Raw genomic sequence first — 7440 nt, forward strand, 5'->3', positions numbered from 1 at the left:
AAAAGAATGAAATAATGCCATTTACAGCAATATGGATGGACCTGGATATTATCATACTAAATAAAGTAAGTCAGACAGAGAAGGACAAATATCATATGATATCATTTATATGTGGGATCTTTTTTAAAAAATGATACAAGTGAACTTATCTACAAAACAGAAACAGACTCACAGACTTAAGAGAACAAACTTACTGTTACCAGGGGGGAAGGGTGGGGGGAGAGGGATAGAGTGGGAGTTTAGGATTGACATGTACACACTACTATATTTAAAACAGATAACCAACAAGGACCTCTGTACAGCACAGGGAACTCTGCTCAATATTCTGTAATAACCTAAATGAGATAAGAACTTGAAAAAGAATAGATACATGTGTATGTATAACCAAATCACTTTGCTGTACACCTGAAATTAACACAACACTGTTAATTAACTATGCTCCAATATAAAGTATTTTTTTAAAAGCCCAAGCTTTTGCACAGCAAAGGAAACCATTAAAAAAAAAACAAAAATACAACCTATGGAATAGGAGAAAATATTTGCAAATGATGTGACCGACATGGGAATAACCTCCAAGATATACAAACAGCTCATACAAATCAACAACAAAAAAACAAACAAGGGACTCCCCTAGTGGTCCAGTGGGTAGGACTCCACACTCCCAATGCAGGGGGCCCAGGTTCAATCCCTGGTCAGGGAACTAAGATCCCATATGCCACAACTAAGCCCATGTACTGCAACTACTGAGCCCGTTCGCTCTAGAGCCCACACACCACAACTAGAGAAGCCCGTGCAAAAGAAAAACAAAAAACAAAAAAAAAAAACAATCAAAAAATGGGCAGAAGACCTAAACAGACATTTCTCCAAAGAAGACATAAGGATGGGCAGTAGGCACATGAGATGCTCAACGACACTAATTATTAGAGAAATGCAAATCAAAACTACAATGAGGTACCACCTCACAAAGGTCAGAATGGCCATCAGTAAAAAGTCTACAAATAACAAATGTTAGAGAGGGTGTGGAGAAAGGGGAATTCATGTACACTGTTGGTGGGAATGTAAGTTGCTGCAGCCACTATGGAACAGAATATGTACGTTCCTCAGAAAACTAATAATACAATTACCATATGATCCAGCAATTCCAATCCTGGGCATATATCCAGACAAAACTATAATTCAAAAAGATACATGCACCCCTATGTTCACAGCAGCACTATTTACAACAGCCAAGACATGGAAACAACCTAAATGTCCAACAAAGATGAATGGATAAAAATGATGTGGTACAGGGCTTCCCTGGTGGCGCAGTGGTTGGGAGCCCACCTGCCGATGCGGAGGACACGGGTTCATGCCCCGGTCTGGGAGGATCCCACATGCCGCGGAGCAGCTGGGCCCGTTAGCCATGGCCGCTGAGCCTGCGCGTCCGGAGCCTGTGCTCCGCAGAGGGAGAGGCCACAGCAGTGAGAGGCCTGCGTACCGCAAAAAAAAAAAAAAAAAAAAAAAGATGTGGTACATATATACAATAGAATACGACTCAGCCATAAAAAAGAACAAAATAATATTTGCAGCAATATGGATGCAACTAGAGATTATCATACTAAATGAAGTATGTCAGAAAGAGAAAGACAAACACCATATGATGTCACTTATATATGGAATCTAAAATATGGCACAAATGAACCTATCTACAAAACAGAAACAGACTCACAGACATAGAGAGCAGACTTGTGGCTGCCAAGGGAGAGGGATTGAGGGAGGGATGGACTGGGAGTTTGGGATTAGTAGGTGCAAACTATTTAGAATGGATAAACAACAAGGTTCTACTGTATAGCACAGGGAACTATATCCAATATCCTTAAATGATAATGGAAAAGATATTAAAAAGAATGTATACATGTGTATAAACTGAGTCACTTCGCTCTATAGCAGAAATTAACATTGTAAATCAACTATACTTCAAAAAAAAAAAAAAAAAAAAAAAAGAAAGGAAAATATCCTTCTCCGGGTCATGATATTTTGCTAACTTATACTGTCCCAAATAATTAGATAATTACTTAGTTTTCCATTTTATATTCTTAATGTAGAACTTACTATATATAAGTCTATATACTTAACACTGCCATAAACTTATTTCTGCTCATCTATCTATATAGAAGAAAAATGATTAGTTGTTATAACCATTCTGTACTGAGAAAAAATGCACAAGGCTGTCCTCTCCTCATCAGCTCAAACCCTTCCTGTTTCTATATGCCCTTATTTCACTGCTCCCACCTAACTAAATTCTCAGCCTGGTAAAACCTACCAAAATTTAGGAATTTGAGGTAAGGATTCTGGTAAGGCATATGGGCTGACTATAAGGAAAAATTTATGGATGGAATGACAAGACATAGTCACAGCATTTGAGAAGTGAAAGAGACCTTTGCAATAATTCACTGAATCTCCTTTTTCACCGAAAAGGAGACTAAATTATGACCAAACCTAGAACTGAGGCTGTAATCCATTACCTATTCAATTTCATCACTTGATGTCTTTTCTTACTTCCTCACTACAAAGGCACATTAAAGACCTCTAGTATGCAAACATGATAAAGTGAAGTGAAGTGAGGTGGACAGAGGTGAAGAGGGGAGAGGAGAGCTTAAAAAGAACACATGGCCTGGGCAACTCTCCATTTGAGTCCTAATAACTACCTGAAAACATACATTCTTCATTCTTATAAGTTCCCATGACTCCAGGACATCTTACTGGCTGGAACTCATTAAGCCAACTAAGTTTCTAGTCCTCAGTCCCTAACCTGTGGGAGTTTTACATGCCAGGAGACTCTAGCTACCTTATGAGTCTAGCCCAAACAAACTGGCATTGCCCCTAGATTCCCCTCTGTCTCCTAAAGTTCCCTTTCGGGTACAAAATAACTGCTCCCCAGACAATTACGGGAGAAACTGCCCATCTGCCCAATGAAAATGATGTATCAAAAATGCAAACATTAATTCCAAGTGATTAATCTTCCAGGTTCACAATCCCTTATCCATAATTCCAAAATCCAGAAAGTGCTCAAAAATGAAAAATATGTATAACTCATTTGGTGGCAAAACTTCATTTGACTATATTTTGTGGCAAAACCTAACCTAAGTTGATGTGAGGCTTTTTTAGTCTTGTTTTAGCACATTCCATGTGAATATTCATTCACACATTTCACTGCAGAAACACTAATGTATTTGACCATGTCTGCTGTGCTGCCCCCGAGGAGTATTATAAATAGCATATGTACATTACTATTTTATAAACTCTAAAAAATTCTAAATTCTGAAATTCATCTGGTACCAAAGATTTCAGATTAGGCACCGTGGGCCTTATAAGCAATAGGCCTCTGGTCCTTCAGATTTTAAGACTTCAGCTTGATTCCTGGCCCCACCTTCTAGCTCAGTAACTGTGGATGAGTCATCTGGTTCTTACTAAGTTTGAGATACTTACAAGAGTTATTTTTGCAGAAGAATCAACAGAACTTCATGACCTACAGGTGACTAAAACATTAAAGGTGAGAAGTCAGGAGGCCTGAGATGCATTCAATTACACATCTTTTGGCATTTGAGGCAATGTGTGAAGATGCCCTCCAGCAGAGGTACAGATAGACTGTAGTTCTAGTGGATGGATGTTGGAGTAAGAGCTACAGAGTTGAGGAAAACAGAACTAAAAACTGGATCTTTGAGACAGCAGCTAATTCCAGAGAACAAGTCCCAAGAAAAGTCCTAGAGAATGCCAGAGGGAAAGAAATCAGTCTTTAAAAGAAACAGAAAGAACCATCCAAGAGACAGAAGGCCAAGGAACACAGAACCATAAAAGTCAAAGTAAAACAGAGTCTCCCAAAGGGGTTGACCAGAAAACTTAAATGCTGGAAAAAGATTATGGATTATGAGGTATCTGAGCAAAGGGTAACTGTTTCGACTAGAAGGAAGCCACTAGAGATTTTGAAAGTGTGGTTTCAGTAAAAACTATAAGGGAATGTGTGATGTATGGTGAGGAAATGAAGGTAACAGATCAGGCTACTCATTTGAGAAAAAATATAAACAACTGTAGTAGTCAGCTAAGAAAAGGAAAATCAGAAAAGTAAATAATGGTAAACAACTCACGCATCTGAAAAATAAAACGGAATATTTTCTACTTTTTAGAATAATCTAATTAACATTTCTCTCTTTAAAGCACAAATTTTGTATTTATCAAGTGCTTGGAAAGTATCTAGTTTATTACTCTGCTTTATAACTTTTATGAAGAGAAACAACTATATTTTGCAGATCGAGTAAAGGCAGGTTTAAGTACCTTCTTCATTATTATTACTATTCCTAGTTAGTAAGCTTTCATTGATTACCTACCATATTCAGAAAGCTATACCAGTGCCATGCTTATTATAGTGCCTGGCATTATTCAGTGCTTAATAAACTTTTTTTTTTTAACTGTGTTGAATTAGGAATATTTAAATTTAGTGTCACTATAAGCCCTCTGGAGTACCAGGCTCTTTCTTAGTTCAACAGTCTTGCAAATGGTAAGAAACAGATTTGAATATACCTGCATATATACCGGAAAAAAAAATTGAATATAAAGAATAAAGATCAAAGGACTTCCCTGGTGGTCCAGTGGTAAAGAATCCACCTTCGGGACTTCCCTGGTGGCACAGTGGTTAAGAATCTGCCTGCCAATGCAGGGGACCTGGGTTCGATCCCTGGTCCAGGAAGATCCCACATGCTGTGGAGCAACTAAGCCCATGCGCTACAACTACTGAGCCTGCGCTCTAGAGCCCGCAAGCCACAACTACTGAGCCTGCGCGCCTAGAACCCGTGCTCCACAAAGAGAACCCACCACAGTGAGAAGCCCATGCACTGCAGTGAAGAGTAGCCCCCGCTTACTGCAACTAGAGAAAGCCCACGCGCAACAACGAAGACCCAACGCATAGATAGATAGATAAATAAAATTTTTTTAAAAAGAATGCGCCTTCCAATGCAGGGGATGCGAGTTTGATCCCTGGTCGGGGAACTAAGATCCCACATGCCACGGGGCAACTAAGCCTGCGCACACAACTACTGAGCTCGCACACCTCAACAAGAGAGCCTGCGTGCCACAAACTACAGAGCCCACGCGCTCTGGAACCCGTGCACCACTACGGAGCCCACACACCCTGGAGCCCATGTGCCACAACTAGAGAGAGAAAACCCACGCCACAACCAAAGATCCCACGTGCCTCAACAAAGAGATCCCGTGTGCTGCAACTAAGACCCAACGCAGCCAAAAAAATGAAGGAAGGGAGGGAGGGAGAATAAAGATCAAATTATGGTTCAGTAAGAATTATGAACATTAAATATTGACTCCACTGACTCACTAAATGCCCATTCATTTGAAACCTAAGAAAATAGGAGGAAAAAAAGACCTGAATGAACTAAGAATTTGAATATGCAATCCTTTTATTAAAGAGCAATGGGGCATCTAATTATCTGAGGAATTGACAATTGTTTCAAATTATTTGCTATTAAAAAAAATATGCTAATATTTTAATAAACTTGTTTTCTTACATTTTATAAGTTATATCTCATAGTTTAAAACAGCTGGGTACCTGTATACTCATACACAAGGACAAAACAATCAGGTTATTTCTAAAGAAAATATGGCCATTTAAAAATAGAATAAATAACTTGTTTTCTCTTATTATTACTCTAGGGTTTTTATATAGGGGTTTTTAGGTTAGTGCAACTGAGGCATTTTCTACCAAAATACCATAAAAAGAATAAAACACCCAGGAATTGGGGTAGGAAGGACATTAATAGGCCAAAAGGCTCTCCACAAGCTCAAGATGTATCTTAGAATTTTGTGTTAATTGAACATTCTACCCCACAATACATTCATGTTTTTTAATATAAAATAGTGCTCTAAATTATTTATCACTTACATTACATTTCCCTTAATATTTGAGTAAAATCAACCCTCAAGGAAGATGCACCACAAATCCAATGGCTTCCCAACTTACTGGCCTCTCAGCCTCTGTTTTAGAACTATAGCTATAGGAGTTTAGGTAATGAGGGGAGGACACAATGTTTTCTGATCAAATGAATCTTTCAAGAGACAACATACTACTGAGGATTGTTGAGGAGGGTGGAGTAAGGAGGCAACAAAGAGAGTGAGTGGGCCAATGTAAATGTACTCCACTAAAGAGCCAAAACTTTCTAAACTTAATAGTAAAGAAGGATTCATATTCTTTTCATTATGTCCCATGAAATTAAATGCCACAAAATTATTTCAGTTTGCTTTCCTTCATTCACCTATTTCTTCATTCATCCATTCATTCATTCAACAAATATGTATCATGCCCCTTTCCACGCCAGACTGTGTCCTAGATACTCAAGATACAAAAACGAAACAGAAAATCCCTACCCTTGAGGATCTCAGTCTTGGGGGAAGGGACATGCAGTACAACAGAGTAAGAGGTATAAAAATAACTGCACATAGTGAGCACAGAGAGGCCAACTCTTCCTAGGACAGTTGCCCAAAAAAAGGAAACATCAAATTTTTAAGAAGAGGTAGAAATGTAGTACATTGAGAACCACAGATGAAATGAACTGAAAAAGACTTTGAGCTCATTTAGGCCAATGCCTCATCTTAAAAACAAAAAAACCCTGAGGCCCAGATTGGTAAATGATCCTGCCAAATGGGGTGGAGCTCATTAGAGGTGGTCTGAAGCCAGCGCTCATTCCACTTTAACAATTGCCAACTCCGTCTTTAGCATTCTCTGGTTCATTTTTTAAATCTTATATATAAAAATTTTATCCATCACAAAAACACTTAAATTTTTAACTTTAAGGTGATATAGTGCTTTTCCAGGAATATATTTTTTCTTTAAATAATTTTATTACAATTTTTAAATTTCACTGTCATGTAACCTATTGATCAAATTCAATAGCTTTTAACATTTTGGCACATGTGCATTACCTCTCCTTTTTTTCTTTCTTTGTTACCAAAAGTTCTAAAGTAAATTCCTGAGATGTCTATGTCATTTCAACCCCCAATACTTCTATGTTTATATCTGAAAAACAAGGACAATTTCTTACATCACTACAATATGGTCATACCTACAAAATTAACAATGATTCCTTAATAACATCTAATAGCCAATCAATGTTTAAATTTCCTTATTTATCTCAAAAATGTCTTTTTACAGTTATTCCATTTAAAATATTTATTTAAAATATTTACTTCTACTTCATTACAAAACAGTATTCAGCAATCCTATTTTTCTTGCTTTTTACAAACTTCTATTCTGAACTTGTACTTTACTTACAAGGGTCTTACACATAAGTCATTAACTTCAGGCACACCTCCCAACCCTTATCCCAGTCTCTCCCCATATATATATATATATATATATATATATATATATATATATTTTTTTTTTTTTTTTTTTTT

The sequence above is a fragment of the Physeter macrocephalus genome, chromosome 8 (assembly GCF_002837175.3).
Source record: "Physeter macrocephalus isolate SW-GA chromosome 8, ASM283717v5, whole genome shotgun sequence".
In the NCBI taxonomy this organism is placed as follows: domain Eukaryota; kingdom Metazoa; phylum Chordata; class Mammalia; order Artiodactyla; family Physeteridae; genus Physeter; species Physeter macrocephalus.